The sequence below is a fragment of the Narcine bancroftii genome, chromosome 5 (genome assembly GCF_036971445.1).
Source record: "Narcine bancroftii isolate sNarBan1 chromosome 5, sNarBan1.hap1, whole genome shotgun sequence".
NCBI lineage: Eukaryota > Metazoa > Chordata > Chondrichthyes > Torpediniformes > Narcinidae > Narcine > Narcine bancroftii.
The window spans coordinates 149,669,814-149,689,466 of record NC_091473.1 but is presented as its reverse complement, the minus strand read 5'-3'; positions in this window follow the sequence as shown (position 1 = coordinate 149,689,466).

The window sequence follows — 19,653 nt, the reverse complement described above, 5'->3', positions numbered from 1 at the left end:
AGTGCAGAGAAGATTCGCAAGGATGTTGCCGGGGCTTGAGTTCCAGGGAAAGGTTAAATAGGTTAGAACTTGGTTCCATGAAGCATAGAAGAATGAGGGAAGATTTAATCGAGGTATGCACAATTATGAGGGCTATCGACAGAGTAAACGCAAGTAGTTTGTATATACTGATAGGTGACGTAAGAACATGAGAATATGGGTTAGGAGTGAAAGGTGAAAAGGTTAGGAGAATGTCAGTAAACACAAATGGAAGGAGACCGTGATACTCCAAATTGCACAATCCTGCTGCCACATGTTCATGACGATAAACCTGATTCTGATTCTGATACATTGAATAGATTGGAGTGGGTTGTTTTGTTCTGAAAGCAAAAGTCAGTTAATAAAGCCCTTTTAGGATCTCATTGTTCAAAGCAAAATTAGGTTGGGCACAATAGTAAAGGGCAATATTAGCATTCTGCTTATATAATAAATCCACGTCTCACATTTTGACAGGGAAATCACAATATAGACCGTGGGATCGCCATTTACCTCAGACCCATTGTCCAGCGGAATTTCTGCTGGGAAAAACGCTCGTGACAAATTTTACTTTTGACAGTCTTTCACCTCCAAATCACGTGAAATTCATTTTGTTGCTTATTTGAAAGCTTCAACCAAAACTCTGAGGTTGAAGGGTCCTGTTCCGGTTCTTTCCCAAATGTCCTTTTCCTCTCCATAATTCAGGGAGAAGGCAAGGCTTATTATGGAACAGAGAAGGAGTCAACTATAGCGCAGACTAAGTAACGATGGCGTAGTCACTGTTGGTAATGCATCAGCGAGGGTTTACAGCGTTCCAACACTTTTATAGTCATCATCATGTAACTTTCAAAAGAGTTACAACACAGTACAGGCCCTTCAGCCCACAGTGTGGTGCTATCTTAATAACCAACTTTAAATGCCTAGAATTTCCCGAGTGCATAATTCTTCCATTTTTCTCCATGTTTCTATCTCTTTAACAGATGCTATTGTACCTGCCTTTGTCACCATTGCTGGCAGTGCATGCCATGCACCCACAACTCTCTGGGTGAAGCCATTTAAGAATGAGATGAGGAGAAACGTCTTCACTCAGAGAGCTGTGAACTTGTGATACACCTGACCACAGGAAGTTGTTGAGGCCGGTTCATTGGATCTATTCAAAAGGGAGATGGATGTGGCCCTTGTGGCTAACAGGATCATGGAGTCTGGACAGCAAGCAAGAATAGGGTACTGAGGTCACATGATCAGATTGTATTGAATATCTCGAAGGGTTGAATGGCCTTCCCCTCCTATTATTTTCTGTGGATCTATGAATAACAATTTTATTTCATTGCACGATATACATTTCCTACAAATTCATGTTTCCAAACTAAGAAATCGGATATAGAATAATTTGGATAGCCAAAAACTGACTAGCGATAGTCAACAAGGCTTTGTGAATGGTAGGTCATGTTTAACCAATATTTTAGAGTTTTTTTCGAGGAGTTTACCAGGAAAGTTGATGAAGGAAAGGCTGTGGATGTTGTCTACATCAACTTTAGTGAGGCCTTTGATGAGGTCCCACATGGGTGTGTCCTTACATTCTGGAAGGACGAACTAAGACAGTAAATGGTCAGGCATTGAGGAGTGCGGTAGAACAGAGGGACCTAGAAATACAGATACATAATTCTCTAAAAGTGGTGTCATGGGCGGACAGGGTTGTAAATAGAGCTTTTGGAAAATTGACATTCATAAATCAAAGTATTGAGTACAGGAGTTGGGATGTTATGGTAAAGTAGTACAAGACATTGGTGAGGCCAAATTTGGAGTATTGTGTGCAGTTTTGGTCACCTAACTACAGGAAAGATTTCAATAAGATAGAAAGAGTGCAGAGAAGATTGACTAGGATGTTACCTCGACTTCAGGAACTGAGTTATAGGGAAAAGTTAAACAGATTAGAACTTTATTCCCTGCATCATTGAACAATGAGGGGAGATTTGATAGAAGTATTTAAAATTATGCGGGGGATAGACAGACTAAATGTAGGTCGGATTTTTCCACTGAGGGTAGGTGAGATATAAACCAGAGGACATGGGTTAAGAGTTAAAGGGGAAATACTTAAGGGGAATGTGAGAGGGAACTTCTTCACACAGAGAGTGGTGGAAGTGTGGAACGAGCTTCCAGCTAAAGTGGTGAATATGGGCTCAATTTTTAAATTTAAGAAGAATTTGGACAGGTACATAAATGGGACAGGTATGGAGGGCTATGGATTGGGTGAAGGTCAGTGGGAGAATTTTTTAAAATGATTTGGCACAGACTAGAAAGGTCAAATGGGCTGTTTTTGTGCTATGGTTCAAAGGAATTGTGAAGAATGAGGGTTGATCTCATTAGAACAGTGGTTTTCAACCTTTTTCTTTCCACTCACATCCCACTTTAAATCATCCCTATCCCATTGGTGCTCTGTGATTAGTAAAAGATTGCTTAAGGTGGGATGTGGGTGGAAAGAAAAAGTTTGAAAATTACTGTTTTAATCGTCCCTCATTGACTCGTTATGTGCACGGTTTCAGAACTCCAAAGCAAATGGGCCAATGACAATTTTTCACAAGCCAAATATTTCAGTAACAGTTGGGTCTCGAGCAAAGATTCTCCACCTTCCCTTTCCCTTGATGTAGTGGTTAGCGTAATGCTGTTACAATGGCAGCAATCGGTACATGGGTTCGAATCCTGTGCTGTCTTTAAGGAGTTGGTATGTTCTCCCCATGTCTGTGTAGGTTTTCCCCAGGCGCCCTAGTTTCCACCCATCGTTCAAAACGTACTGGGGATTGTAGGTTAATTGGGTGCAATTGGCCGGCACGTGCGAGTGGGCCGAAATGGCCTGTTAACCAAATCTTTTCCTCCAGATCTTCTCCAGATCTGTTGCTCCAGATTCCAGCATCCCCAGTCTCTTGTGTCTCCGAGCATTTCTACCAGAGTTCCAAAGCAAGTGACTTAATGTTGCTGCACGTGCAACCGTGGCCGATGTATTCATCCTGTTACAGTGTGGCCTACACTTCAAAGGTAACTGGCACATCCTGAAGGCACGAAAGACATCACATAAATACAAATGATGAGAGAATGCTGTGACTGTAGTAAATAGGAGGGCTGAGGCCTGAATCGTCGACAATATATCTTTGTCTCCTACAGATGTTGAATAGACCAGCCGAGTTTCTCCAGCATTTTGGTGTTTTTACATAAATACCTTCTCTCTGTTCAGCAACAATAACTTCAACCTTCTCAACAAGCCCAGGAACCTGCAGCAAAGGAATTCCACCTTCCCACACAATGGTGGTTCATATCATAAAAGACGCAAGTAATAAGGCTCGAGCAGCAATATATTACAGATGGAATTCAGAGCGACACAGAATTGATGATGAATTTCAACATTCTCAAGCCTATGATATGGTGCTTGAAAGGAGATAAGCTCTTCTTTGTGGTCTTGTTTACATTGTGTAGCTCCTTCCTGAGAAAGGCCAAATTGTTGGATTTCCCATTGAATCTCCACCAGGAATTTGGAAGGCACTAGACATGAATGTGTGAATTAGACCAAGGGAAAGGCATTACAGCTCTTTCACTACGCTGCGCCCAAAAATCCATAACCCCTCTGCCTGGTTACACAGAACATAGAACACTACAGCACAGTACAGGCCCTTAGGCCCTCGATGCTGTGCAAATAATTCCTTAAAAGAAAGGTACTAAACCAGGGGTGGCCGAACTTGTTTAATGTAAGAGCCACAAACGATAAAGTGCAGACGCTTGAGAGGCGCAGGACCAGAACCAAATTCGCTCGGACATTTTTATTGTTACAAAAATGTTATATAAATTTTAAGAAATGCTTATTAAATGCAATAATATTTATTCCTGCCTGCAGTTTTTAAACTGTTAATTTGTATTAGTTTCTGTAATCACAGACACAAATATGTTAAAAAAGGTCAATAAAAAATTAAAGAGATTTTAATCAGATTTCCACCTTACAAAATTAGACTTAGTATAATCATATTTTTATTGAATACAAATATCGCTATTAAAGATATGAGTCGGGCAGGTGAGGGGGGGGGAGACAGGCAGCCTGAGTCGGGTGGGCAAGGGGAGGGGAAACCGGCAGTGTGAGTCGGGCGGGCGAGGGGGAGAGGGTGGGCGAGGGGGGTAGACCGGCAGCGAGCCGCATATTAAAGGTCAAAGAGCCGCATGTGGCTCACGAAACGCGGATTGGCCATCCCTGTACTAAACCCTCCTTATCCCATAATCCTCCATTTTCCTTCCATCCGTGTGTCTGTCTAAGAGTCTCTTAAATCCCCCTAAAGTTTCAGCCTCCACCATCTGCCACTTTTCTGCCCAACTCTGCATCCTGTCTATATCCTCTCATAACCTTCAATAACCTCCAGCACCATCCACAACTTCTCCAAACTTTGTGTCATCTGCAAATTTACTGACCCATCCTTCCACCTCTTCATCCAGGTCATTTATAAAAATCGCAAAGAGCAGGGGTCCCAGAACAGATCCCTGTTCACTAGTCACCACTCTCCAGGCAGAATATTTTCCTTCCACTACTACTCTCTGCTTTGTTTCTGCAAGCCACTTTTTTCTCCACACCCCAGGTTCCACTGATTCCCCTGCCTCATGACTTTCTGGAAGAGTCTCTCGTGGGTGATCTTGTCAATTGCCTTGCTAAAATCCATGTTGACTACATCTACCGCCCTGACCTCATAAATTTCTTTGGTTACCTCAACAACAAAAAAAACTCAATTAGGCTCATGAGGCAGGCTATCCTTGAGTAGACAACTTTTCCAAATGTTTATAAGGATCCTTTCCAATAGTTTGCACACCACTGATGTAAATAGAACATTAAAACATAGAAAAATGGGTGCAGGAGTAGGCCATTTGGCCCTTCAAGCCTATACCTCCATTCAATATTATCATGACTAATCAGTACCCAGTTCCTGCCTTCTCCCCATACCCCTTGTTCCCCTTAGCCACAAGGGCCAAGTCTAACCTGCTCTTAAATATTGACAAGGAACAGGCCTCAAATGTTTCCTGTGGCAAAGAATTCCACAGATCCACCACCCTCTGAGAGAAGAAATTTTTCCTCATCTCAGTCCTAAAAAAAAATCCCCCTTATCCTGAAACTATAACCCCTGGTTCTGGTTTTTCCCAGCATTGGAAACAACCTTCCTGCATCTAGTCTGTCTAAACCCTTAAGAATGTTATATGTTTCTATAAGATACCCCCTCCATCTTCTAAATTCCAGAGAATACAATCCTAGTCTATCCATCCTTTCTTCATATGCAAGTCCATCCACCCTTGGTATCAGTCGAGTGAACCTTCTCATCACCCCTCCATGGCGAGGATGTCCTTCCTCAGATAAGGAGACCAAAGCTCCAGTTGTGGGCTCACCAAGGCCCTGTACAGCTGGAGGAGGATCTCCCTACTCCTGGACTCAAATCCTCTTGCTGGGAACACCAACATTGCATTTGCCTTCCTCACCGCCTGCTGCACCTACACACCCACTTTCAACGACTGATGAACAGCAACACCCAAGTCTCGCTGCATCTCTGCTTTTCCTAAACAGGTACCATTTAGGGTTGTAGATTAATTGTGTGTAATTGGGCGGCACAGGCTAGAGAACCGAAATGGCCTGTCACCGTACTGGATTTAAAACAAATTAAACATAAGACATAGTACAGGAGTGCAGTGTTACGGAAGAAAGATCAGTTGGGATGGAGCAAAGGCAGCATAATTTAATTATTCTGAAGTTCATTCAAGAATCTGCAAACTGCAGGAAAGAAACTCCACAAATTTGACAGTGTTTGATCTCACACTCATCAATCTTCTCTCTGATGGGGAGGGGTGATGTAAAGTGAAGGGTTGGGGGGGGTGGTGGGGGAGGCGATGAATCTTTTAATATGTTGGCTGCTTTTCCAGAGTGGTGCTATTTATAGATGAAGTCGATGGAGGGGAGGGGGTGTGTGTGAGAAAAAGTTGATGGAGATGTTGGGTGAGTCAGAGTTGATAGAGGGCAGGGGGAGATGTGTGAGACAGAGTCGATGAAGGGGTGTGTAGGATGGTCAATGGAGGGGAGGGGAGGTGTGTGTGTGTGATGGAGTTGATGGAGCAGGGGGTTGTGTGATGGTCTGAGCCATGTTCACATCCTCTGCAGCTTCTTACGGTCTTGCAAGGAACAGATACCATCCCACGCGGTGACGCCCTTTCCTGGGATGCTTTCAGTTGTGCACCTGTAGATGTTAAGGAGTTCAGGTGACATGCCAAATGCCCTCAGGCCACTGAGGAAGTGGAGGTGCTGATACACTTCCTTGGCATTGTATGGATGCACCAGGACAAGTCACTGGAGTTGTTTACTTCATATCCATTGATGTCGACTGGGGAGTCAGTTCCATCCCCTCGCCCTGAAGTCAGATATTCAGATTTCAGATTTATTGTCAGAGTACATACATGACATCACATACAGAATTAAGAGTCTTTTTACAGCGGGCGCGGCAGAATGATCATTTATTGGTAATGCAAAAAATATATGTACACAGCATAAAACATGTAAACAAATAAAGAACTGTAAACAGATCACAAATGCAAACAAACTATGCAATACAGAGAGAATAAAATAATCTATAAAGTCCACAAGAGTCCTTAAATGAGTCCCTGATTGAGTTGGTCATTGAGGAGTCTGATAGTGAAGAGGGAGCGGCTGTTCCTGAACCTGGTGGTGGGAGTCTTGTGGCACTGAGACCTCTTTCCTGGTGGCAGCAACGAGAACAGAGCGTGGGCTGAGTGATGTGGATCCTTGATGATTGATGCTGCACTCCCTGTAGATGTTCTCGATGGTGGGGAGGGTTTTGCCTGTGATGTCCTGGGCTGTGTCCATTACGTTTGCGCTCAGCTGGTCCATTGCCAGCTCCTTGGTCTGGCTGACACCAAGGACAATTTTAGATTGGGTAAGTCACCATCCAATCGTACATCTTCAGGAAGGAGAGGAAACAAGAGCATTTGGAGGAAACCCAATGTAGTATGCAGCAATACTTCACCTCGATAGCACCCGAGATCAGAATTAAACCCAGGCTCTGGTGCCCTGAGGCAGGGGCTCCACCAGTTGTGCCTTGCCTTTGTGTTAGAACATAGAACATTACAACACAGTTCAAGCCCTTCGGCCTGCAAAGTTGTGTCACCCTATATACATATATCCCCCAAAATTAAACCCTCCCGACCTCATAATCCCTCTATTTTTCTTTTGTCCATTTGCCTGTCTGAGTTTCTTAAATGTCCCTATTGTTCCAGCCTTCACGTTCACCGCTGTCAATGCATTCCAGGCACCCACAACTCTCTGTGAGAGAAAAGAAACTTACCCCTGATGTCTCCGCTAAACCTTTCTCCCTTCACTTGTGTGCATGTTGTCCAAGACCCAGGGAAGTGAGTGTTCTGTAGGTGTATGGGTAGCACTATGGTTAATTTACTGGATTATCTTCTTGAGGCTTGGAGTACTGATATGGCGATGAGCTCAGATTTCATGCTGACAGATGGTACTTTAAATTTAAACGCTACCTAAATCTGGAATCAAAAATTGACATCAGTCACCTTGAAACAGCCAGATGGTTATAAAAACCCAACAGGGTTTGCAATGTATTTTGGAGGAAAGTGAATCAACTACTCTTACCAAGTTAAATCTACTCGTGATTCCAATCCCACCAATGAAATCAATTCTTTGGGCAACACAAACTGCAGAGGCAGGTGTCTTGAGTAATCACTGAGCTCATGGAGAAACTGGGTAGGTCAGGCAGCATCCATGGGTAAAAATGGACAGTCAATGTTTCGAGATGGGACCTTTTAAAGGGGCTCGATGGAGGTTCCTGATGTGATATGTGGACTGACCATTTCTGGGCGGTGGTTTGAATCCTGCGATGTCTCTAAGGAGTTTGTACGTTCTCCTCGTGTCTGCGTGGGTTTTCCCGGGGGCTACGGTTTCCTCCCACCTTTCAAAACATACGGGCGGGGGGGAGGGTTTGTAGGTTAATTGGGTGTAAATTGGCCAACATGGACTATTATTTATTTATAAATGACACTCTGAGCCATTGAGTTCCTCCAAGATGAGTCTTCAATGACTAAATTCACTCACGGGGCAAACAAATAAACGCAAAAAAAACATTGTGCAAGGTAATGGGAACCTGCATTGGGAACCTTGCACTAAAGGCACAATATTTGATCAGTGAGAGATTAATTTGAAAATCTGAGAACAGCAGTCCTTTCATCTAGAGGTTTGTGTTTTCAAGTTTGTGTAGCTTCTGCCCAATAGAAGGGGGCAGAAAAGAGGGTGACCAGGGTGGGATGGATGGATCTTTCAATATGTTACATGCAAGGCAGCACAGGTGGGTACGATGGTCAAATGCAGAGAAGATTGACAAGGATGTGGCCAGGACTCAGGGGTCTGAAATATAGGGAGAGGGTGAGCAGGCTGGGGCTATATTCCTTGGAATGCAGGAGGATGAGGGATGATTTCATAGAGGTGTAAAAATGTCATGATGTAGCAGGCCAAATTGCTGCTCTAGTCGTCCGACACAAGATGGCGTGGGCCTCCCCTTCCCTTCCAAGGAGAAGCCTGTGGTTCGTGATACGTGTTGCCCGGGCAACGGCGCCGCTTCCATGTTGCACGCTGCTGGGCGGGGAGTGACGCCGTGCTGGGATGATGTCAGTTCCTTAGACCAGCGTGCCCTTCACAAGGACTGGGGGGCCTCTTCCAGCAGCGTGAGGAGTTCAAAATAAAGTTTGATTACTGATTCACCCTCGTGTTGAGCGGACGTCTCTAATTTCGGTAGTGCTGCTGTTAGCAGACACTACAATGAGAGGAATACATCAAGGTGATTGCAGAGCCTTTTTCCAGACTTAAGGAATTGGTAACCTGAGGACAAAAAAATTAAGGTGTTGGGGGGCAAGATTTAACAGTAACCTGAGGGGTCACTTTTTTATACAGAGAATGGTGGGTGTAAGGAATGATCTGCCGGGGAGATGGTTCAGCCAGGAATTTATGCAACATTTGAGAAAGAAATTGGACAGATACTGGATAGGATAGGTTTAGAGGGATATAGAGCAAACACAGGCTAGTGGGGGTGGGACATCCTGGGTAGCATTGGCATTGGGCCAAAAGGCCTGTTTCCATGCTGTGTGAGTCTGACCCAATGACATTTGTTGAGCAAATAAATAACAATTGGGCAAGAATGCCATCTGTAATGGAACAAAAGTGCGTCTCACTGGCTGTTCCATGGGTAGGTGCGAGGTGATCCACATATCCTGCCATTTATACTAGGGTTTTCTGTGCGTCCATAGCAGGGACAATGCTCCCAGAGCCATTCTGAATACTCCCTCTCTACTCTCAAGATTTGGGAATTCCAATGAGTCACAGAGGATATCCACTCTCTTCAAGAAGGTTTTGAAGGCATCTTTTCCTCTGCCGATGTGGTAGCCACTTCCTGCTTGTTTCACGAATCTAGTGTTGGCCATGAAAGCTCTATCACTCAATAAAGGGCCCAGTCCAAAACACGGATGCTGGCTGATGCATTGAGTCTCTCCAGCTTCACACTGTTCACCAAGATTCTAGCGTCCACAGTGTTTGAGTTTATCAAAGGGATACTTTGACCTGCCCACTGAATGTAATTGCAGCTTTGATGTTGACCTGGCTTTGGTTCACAAATCCTTACGAGACACATCTGCCCAGTGCTTTGTGACGTTTACTACATGTTAGTCCATGACTCACCCAAGTGCATTCATTTACTGATTACCCACAATGTCTTCTCTTTAACTGTCGTAGCATATTATAGTAATTTAATTCAAGCTGTAAATTTACACTGCACAGCTGTATCTTGTGTATCTGTGCATGTGCAGAGAGAAATTTGGTGTATCTTGGAGGACATTGCCTCGAGATTCAGGGAAGTAGATTTAGGATGGAGATAAGGAGGAACTGCCTTCCATAAAGAGTGCTGAATCTGTGGAATTCTCTGCCCATGGAAGTAGTAGAGCAGTGGTTCTCAACCTTTTTTCTTTCCACTCACATCCCACTTTAAGTAATCCCTATGCCATCGTTGCTCTGTGGTTAGTAAGGGATGGCTTAAGGTGGGATGCAAGTGGGAAGGGAAGGATGAGAATCACTGCTCTAGATCCAATTGTTACTGAAATATTTTGCTTGAGAAAAATTGTCATTGGTCCATTTCCTTTGGAGATCTGAAACCGTGCACATGACGAGTCAATGAGGGACCGTTAAAACAGTGGTTTTCAAACTTTTTCTTTCCACCCACATCCCACCTTAAGCTATCCCTTACTCATCACAGAGCACTGATGGCAATAGGGAATACTTAAAATGGTATGTGAATGAGATCCGCTGGTATAAGCAAAATGTGGGCAGATGCCCGAACAAAATGGTAAGGAGGAGGGGCCGGGGAGATGGAGCACGGTTGCATAGGCAGGAAGTAATAGGTGGATAAGAGAAGGAGGGCACACCAGCAAACTGGCGGAGGGGAGAATGGCTCTGTGAATGGAGAGGGAAGGGGATGGAGAGCTGGAGGAAAGAAGAAGGGAAAGGGAAGGGAGGGAGAATGGAGAACAGGTGAGCAGAAACCGGAGAATTTGATATTGGGGAGTGCCCAGATGGAAAATCAAGTGTTATTCCTTCAATTTGTAGGTGTTCTTGGTGGGATAATACATGAGGCCATAGACAGACATATAGACATGTGAGTGGGGTGCGGAATTGAAACGTTAGGCTACTGGGAGATCCCTGTCACTGATACTGAGCAAAGGTGCTCAGTGAAGCGATCTCCCAGTCTGCATCACAGCCACAAAGGAGAACCAGATGAAATAGATGACTCTGACGGATACACAAATTAAGTGTTGGCTTCACTGAAGGACTGTTTTGGGCCCCAGAGGATATGAGGGTGAAGGTGTGGGTGCATGCATGTCCCCACAGGGGAAGGTGCCAAGGGGGCAATCAGTGGGATGGAATGAGAGAGTCATGGAGGGTGAGATCCCTCCGCAAGGCGGAGAGAGGAGCGAAGAGGAAGATGTGTCTGGTCATTCAATCATGATGTAGGTGGCAGAGGAGGCCAGGGCAGATGAGTGAGAAATGGAGGAGATTCAGATCAGGGCTGAGTTGATGGTGGCAGAGGGGACGGCGTATTTGTGCAAGAAGGAGGACATTTCAGTTGATCTGGACTGGAAGACCTCATCTTGGAAACAGCTACAGCAGAGACGGAGAAAGGATTAGAATCCATGCCAGGGGACTGGATGTGAAGGAGTGCAGTCAAGGTAGTTATGAGAGTTGGTGAGTTTATAAAATATGTCTGTGGAAAACTTGTCTCCCGAGATGGAGACTGACAGATCAAGAATGGGGAACGTGTCACTAGAGTTGGACCAGGAGAATTTGAGAATGAAGTCGACAAGCTCGTCATGAGGCATCCCCGATGTCTGTTCTGTCTGGTCTTTCTTCCCAGACCAATCCGACGAGAGTAAAAGCCCCTGCCTCTGCACTTCCTTCACTGCCTTGCCACAACACAGGGTGGACAGCAGGGGACAGTAAGATGCAGTAACAGAATGGAGACTGTACACCATCTGGTGAACTTGATCAAGTCCATTCATCTTGCATCTCGATTGTGTGCCACCGCTGTTCCAGGAACAGCTCACCAGAAAAATAAATAAAACGCACTTAAAAGCAGTCCATAACTGATTGCTTTATGGATGTCTTAAATGGAAACGTGTGTGCAAACCTAACAATGAAAATAAATGTGTACAGTGGTTCCAAATGAAGGCAGTTGTAGATAATGAAAAACAAATTCTGAAAGGTTTAAAATAAATTAACCAAGAAGACTCAGTTGAAAGAATGCCCACCAGTTAGGTTTGTGGAAGACCCTTCTTGAGATTTGGAGACACCAATCCACATAAATTGTTTCCATCGTAGTGCCGAGCTTTACTTTATGCACACATATGCGTGTTTTACATCCTAACACTATTTTTGGCTGAGTACAACTGTAACAATCCCTCAATAATGTAGCGTGAGGTTGTATAAGGCACTGGCGATGCCTCACAGAGTACAGGGTACAATTTTGGGCTCATTATTCAAGAAACAATGTGCTGGCATTGGGGAGGATATGGAGAAGACTCAGTAGAATGATTCCTGGAGCGAAGTACTTATACGAGGAACGTTTGATGGCGTTTGGACTGTTCTCCTTAGAGTTCCAAAGGTTGATGGGGGACTTCATGAAAGCATTTCAAATGCTGAAAGACCTGGACAAAGTCGATGCGGCAAAGTTGTTTCCCAGGGTAGGGAAGTCTAGGACAAGAGGGGACAAAGGGCGCCCATTTGAAACAGAGACGCAGAGGAGTTTCTTTAGTCAGAACTTCTAGAATTTGTGGATGTACTGGAGGAAGAGATTGATAGGTATCTGAATAATCAGGGCAGCACAGGTTATGAGGAGAAGGCAGGGGAGTGGGAGAATGGATCAGCTCAAGATGAAAAGGTGGAGTAGATTTGATGGGCCAAATGGCCTACCTACCTTATGGTCTAATAGAGTATAGAAACAGACCCTCCAGTCCATGCTGACCATCAATGTAATTAATCCTTCTAATAATTCACCATCCTCAATGTGTCCACCCATTTCCATTTTAAATGACCAGCCCATCACCACCTCGACACCATGTCCCATTGTTTTGGACTCTCCTCCTGGTGGAACCTTTGCTGAGTCGACGTTGGAGAACTCCCCACCATTGCAGAAAGACCCCCACCAAACTGATCTAAATTTCTGTCCAGCATTCAATACATCTACAGATCTGCCTCAAATCTGCCTTTTAAGCAGGGCAATGTCATTTGTATTAATGCAATGATGGGGAACGTACAACAAACGGGTGATGACAGGCCCAAAATTGAACTGACAGCTTAATAAAGTGTGTAATAAGAATTGGCACACAGAATGTCGATCATTAGGAACCTTGGTGAAGGATGAAATGGAGCTCTCCTGTGGATTAAACCAGGAGTAACGACGGCAACTGATTTTTCAACAAACGCTCAATACTAACTTGATATTTCACATGAGCAAGGCTTCTTGGTGGATGCTGTCAATCTTTAATAGTTTATGAAAGAACCAGAAACTGTGATCTCAGTTGGGATACTGGTCAGTGCATCCCCTTTACATCTCCAGCGATCGGGTCTGGATCGGAGTTTCAAGACCCACCATGTCTGTACGTTCTCCCCCTGTCTGCATGGGTTTTCTCCGGGGGCTCTGCTTTCGTCCCACCATTCAAAAATGTACCGGGGGTGTAGATGAATAGGGTGTAAATTGCGTGGAATGGACTCGAGGGCCGAAATTACTGTGAACTATGTCTGCATGTATTTCCATTTAAATGCGGGCTGGCTGCATCTTAGATCAACACTGCACACCTATCCCAACCAGACCCCTACCATCCTGCACACTGCATCATTCATAACATAACAATTTACAGCACGGAAACAGGCCATTAGGCCCTTCTAGTCCGCACCGAACTAAACACCTCTCTCTAGTCCCACCTCCTTGCACAATGCCCATAACCCTCCATCTTCTTCTCATCCATATACCTGTCCAACCTTTTCAGCTGCTGCCATTGGGGAAGAGATACAGGAGGATCAGAACCAGCGTCACCAGGCTGTGTACGGGCAATGAGAACGCTGAACGACCAAAGGAACTGCTCACACTGACCATCGAAGACTCTATGATTTATGAAGCAATATTTATTTACTTTTATACACAGTAAAATGCTCAGTTATTCAGAATTCAAGCAACCGGCAATGCTACCAATTGGCAAAAAAAAACGGAGGAAATAAATCAATAAATAATTACACACAATAAATACAAATTTAATTAAAAGTTTAAAATAGTAAATGTTCTCCGAAGCAATGCACAACCCCTTGGTGAAGATGGAGGCAAACATTCAGCCAGCGGAGCGCCCCGGTCATGTCCCATCAGCAGCTGTTTGAATAAAGTTTCAATAAAGTTATGTTTGAATAAAATGACGGCACCCAGGATGAAGAGCCGGCCGATACTGCTAGGCCGTCTCGCCCAAAGTGTCTCCCTATCCATCCTATCCCTGCCTAGTAAAAGTCTTTATTAGTATTAATAAAGTTTTATTCTTTGTAAGGCTTCATCTGTAAACTTGTGAGAGAGTTTGGTTAATTACAGTGCAACGTTGTTACTGAACCTGTGAGCAATGTTCGGATCTAAATTTAAATTTTGTCTTTTGTCTTTTAAACTGTTTATCCTTAATGCAGTTAAGCATTTTAAGAGTGTGTCTCAGTCAGCCGGAAAATTCCAGTCGGTGCCGGATACCAGGGATTTTACTGTATGTGCCTGCCATATTGACCACCGCCAGTGGGCTGATATCGCCTCAAACCGTGCATCTTGGCGCCTCACAGTTCGGCAGGCAGCAACCTCCTTTGAAGAAGACCGCAGAGCCCACCTCACTGACAAAAGGCAAAGGAGGAAAAACCCAACCCCAACCAACCAATTTTCCCCTGCAACCGCTGCAACCGTGTCTGCCTGTCCCGCATCGGACTTGTCAGCCACAAACGAGCCTGCAGCTGATGTGGACTTTTACCCCCTCCATAAATCTTCGTCCGCGAAGCCAAGCCAAAGAAGAAAAAATATTCGTCTGGCATGAGCATCGCTTGTCCGTATGTGTTTTACGTCTGGTGTTTTGCACTGAGGTCTGGAGAATTCTGTTTCGTCAGTCAAAGGATTTTAAAAAAATCTTTGAATTTGGAAAATTGGGAATACTGCAGTGGAAGTGTTCAGATTATTATTTACGGGTACGGATGTTCCTAATTCTACAGGTTTCAAGAAGCAGACAGCTACTTGCCTGCATTTTGAGATATAACAGGCCTCCCTCCCTCTCCAATCTGCAATCACTGAAATTATTGACAAGCAATGATGCCGAATTTAAGGAAATAGATTTGGCTGCAACATATAAACATGTAACAATTACAGCACGGAAACAGGCCAATTTGGCCCTTCTAGTCCGCACTGATCCAAGTCCTCTCCTCTAATCCCACTTACCAGCATCCTGCCCATATCCCTCCAACCCCCTGCCCTCCATATACTTATCCAACTCTTTCTTAAATGTCAAAATTGACCCTGCCTCCACCACCTTTCCCGGAAGCCCATTCCACACAGTAACCACTGGCTGAGAAAAGAAGTTCCCCCTCATGTTACTCCTAAACCTTTGCCCGTCAACTCTCAACCCATGACCTCTTGTATCCTTCTCTCCTACTCTCAATGGGAAAAGCGTTTCCACATCAACTCTATCTAACCCTCTCATTATCTTAAACAACTCTATCAAATCCCCTCTCAGCCTTCTTCGTTCCAAGGAATAAAGACCTCATTTGCTCAATCTTTCCTTGTATGCCAGATGATGAAACCCAGGCAACATTTTTGTAAATCTTCTCTGCACTCTCTCTATCTTGTTAATATCCTTCCTATAAATCGGTGACCAGAACTGCACACCGTACTCTAAATTTGGCTTCATCAATGCCTTGTGCAGTTTCATCATTATTTCCCAACTCCTATACTCTATGCACTGATTTATATAGGCATGCATACTAAAGGCCTTCTTCACCACCCTATCTACATGCGCCCCTACCTTCAGGGAACAATGCACCGTTATTCCTAGATCTTTCTGCTCCACTGCATTGTTCAACGCCCTCCCATTTACCACATATGTCTTGCTTTGAATATTCTTTCCAAAATGAAGCACCTCACACTTATTAGCATTAAACTCCATCCGCCATCTTTCTGCCCACTCCTCTAAGCAGTTTAAATCCCTCTGCAATCTTTGAAAACCCTCTTTATCATCCACTATTCCCCCTATTTTAATATCATCTGCATATTTACTAATCCAATTTACCACCCCATCCTCCAGATCATTAATATATATGACAAACAGCAACGGTCCCAAAACCGAACCCTGAGGTACACGGCTTGTCACCGGCGTCCATCCTGACAACAAGTTTCTACCAGTACTCTCTGGCACCTTCCTTCCAACCACTGTTGAATCCTTTTGACTATCTCCAAATTAATACCCAAGGACTTAGCCTTCCTAACTAACTTCCCATGCGGAACCTTATCGAAGGCCTTACTGAAGTCCATATAGACAACATCCACTGTTCTCCCCTCACCAACATTCCTAGTCACCTCTTCAATAAATTCAAGAAGATTGGTCAAACACGACCTTCCACACACAAATCCGTGTTGAGTGTACCTGATCAGACCCTGTCCCTCCATATACTTATATATACTAAATCTAAGAACACTTTCCATTAATTTACCTACCACAGACGTCAAACTTACAGGCTGATAATTGCTAGGTTTGCTCCTCGAACCCTGTTTAAACAAAGGAACCACATGCGCAAGACGCCAATCCTCCGGCACAATACCCGTCACTAATGACACTTGAAAAATCACTGCCAGAGCCTCCGCTATTTCCCTACTAACTTCTCTCAAGGTCCTGGGGAAAATCCTGTCAGGACCTGGAGACTTATCCACCTTTGTATGTTTCAAAAGCTCTAGATCTATAGTCTCCATATTTACTCCCTTTGCTTCCTTCACCCTGCACAGTTCAATATCCTTCTCCTCAGTAAATACTGAGGAAAATAAATTGTTCAAGACCTCCCCCATCTCTTCTGGCTCCACACACATTTGTCCTTTCTGACTCTCTATGGACCAATTTTATCTCTCACTTTCCTTTTGCTCTTCTTTTTATAGAAACCCTTTGGATTTATTTTCGCTCTACTTGCTATATCCACCTCATACCTTCTTTTAGCTTTTCTAACATCATTGACTAAATTCAATCCGGGGTGGGGGGGAAATAATTCTGCCAGACCCTCCAGAAATGTAAAGTCACAGCTTTGTCATCGAAACTCCATGCCATAAGCTTACGCTAAAAACAAGCAGAGCAGAGTAGCACCGACCGAGAGAAAGAGTGCTCAATGTTTTGAACCAAAATCCTTCATCAACGCACTCAAAGTCTCAATTAACGGTCTTGCCTTGAGGCAATGGCTGTTCTTTTACTCCCACTGATGCTGTTCAACCCACCGAGGACCTGAGAACGCTGTTTCATTGGGTTGGACTTGTACAATCAATTGACAATAACTTGACTAACTTTTTTTTTCTAATTTAAAAATTTTGCCATGCATGTGTATCGTACACAGAACGGTTAGCGCAACACAGCGATCGGGACCAGGCTTCGAATCCCGCACTGTCTGTAAGGAATTTGTACGCTCTCCCTCTGTCTGTGTGGATTTTCCCTGAACGCTCTGGTTTCCTCCCATCTTACAAAACATCCCGATGGGTGAAAGTTAATTGGGTGTAACTGGGCAACACAGGCTTGTGAGCCATAATGTCCTGTTGCCAGGCTGTAGGTCTAAATTTAAAAAAAATTAAAGTTAAGTTGGTCTGTATGTGTGTTATGTATGTATGTGTTAAAGTACAAAATGCTGAAGAAACTCAGCTGGACCAAAAGGCAACAAAGGACAACTAAATGGGAAATAAGGAGAGGGAATAAGGATTATGAAGGGAAATTAGCACAAAATATTAAAACAGATAGCAAAAGTTTTTATAAATATATAAAACAGAAGAGGATGACTGGAGTTAATGTTGGTCCCTTGGAAGATGAGAAAGGGAGATTGATTTTGAGTAATGAGGAAATGGCTGGGAAATTGAACAAATATTTTGTGTCAGTCTTCACGGTGGAAGACTCGCCCAGCATGCCAAAGAGTGGTGATGGGGATGCGAAGGGAGGGGAGGGTCTCAATAAAGTAATTGTTACAAAAGAGCAAACTAATGGGACTGAAAGTGGACAAATCCCCTGGTCCTGATGGGATGCATCCCAGGGAACTGAAGGAAATGGCAGGAGTCAGAGTCAATGCGTTGTTAGTTATTTACCAAAATTCTCTGGATTCTGGGCAGGTCCCAGCAAATTGGAAAACAGCAAATGTCACGCCACTTTTTAAAAAGGGATGTAGGCAGAAGAGGGTCACTATCGGCCAGTTGGGAAAATGCTTGAAACTATCGTTAAGGATGATGTAGCGAGACATTTAGAACAAAGGGGTTCCTTCAAGCAGACTTAGCATGGATTCAGAAAGGGCAGGTTTTGTTTGACAAACTTGCTGGAGTTCTTTGAGGATTATAATGGGTGCGGTAGATAGAGGGGAACTGGTTGATGTATATTTGGATTTCCAAAAGGCATTTGATAAGGTGCCACACAAGAGACTTACCAATAAGATACAGATGAATGGAGTTGAGGGGAGTATATTGACATGGATTGAGGATTGGTTAACTAGCAGGAGGCAGAGAGTCGGGATAAATGGGTATTTTTCTGATTGGCAGATAGTGGGAAGCGGGGGGCCACAGGGGTCTGTGCTGGACCTGCAGCTGTTCACCATTTATATCGATGATTTAGAAGAGGGGACAGAGAGCAGTGTAGCCAAGTTTGAAGATGATACCAAATTGAGTGGATAAGCAAATTGTACAGAGGAAAATGGAGAGACTATAGAGAATATAGTTAAGTTAGGTGAGTGGGCAAAAGTCTGGCAGATGGAGTCCAACATTAGTAAATGTGAGGTCATCTAGTTTGGTAGGAAATATAGAAAAGCAGATGACTATTTAAATGGTGAAAAAGTGCAACATGCTGTAGTACAGAAGGTCTTGGGAGGGCTTGTGCATGAATCACAAAAAGTTGGGTTGCAGATACAACAAGTTATTAAGAAGGCAAATGGAATGTTGGCCTTCATCACTAGAGGAATTGAATTCAAGAGCAGGGAGGTCATGCTGCAACTTACAAAGCCGCACCTGGAGAACTGTTCTGATCTCCATACTTGAGAAAGGAGGCATTCCAGAGGAGGTTCACCTGGAGATGAGAGGGTTGACCTATGAGGAGAGACTAAATCGCTGGGATTATACTCACACAAATCCAGAAGAATAAGCAGAGACCTTATAGAAACATATAAAATTATGAAAAGGTTAGATAAGATAGAGGAGGAAATTGTTTTCACTGGTAGGTGAGACCAGAACTAGGGGAGAGAGTCTCAAGATTCAAGGGAGTAGATTTAAGATGGAGATGAGGAAAAACTATTTTTCCCAGAGAGTTTTGAATCTGTGGAATTCTCTGCCCAAGGGAAGTGGTTAAGGCTACTTCATTAAACAATACATTTTTACATTTAAAAAAAAGGAATTAAGGGATATGGGGAAAAGGCAGGTGGGTGGAGTTGAATTAATGATCAGATCAGCCATGATCTCATTGAATGGCAGAGCAGGTTGGATGGGCCGGATGGCCGACTCCTGCTCCTATTTCTTATGTATTTCAGATGTAGGCAGCCTCCAAGAACGTGGCGCGGGCTACACACTCTACTTATATGGCGAGCTCTCCACTGGCCACTATGACAGAGGTGCACCAAAGAAGAGGTACAAGGACTGCCTAAAGAAAGCTCTTAGTGCCTGCCACAATGACCACCGCCAGTGGGCTGATATCGCCTCCAAACGTGCATCTTGGCGCCTCACAGTTCGGCGGGCAGCAACCTCCTTTGAAGAAGACCACAGAGCCCACCTCGCTGTCAAAAGA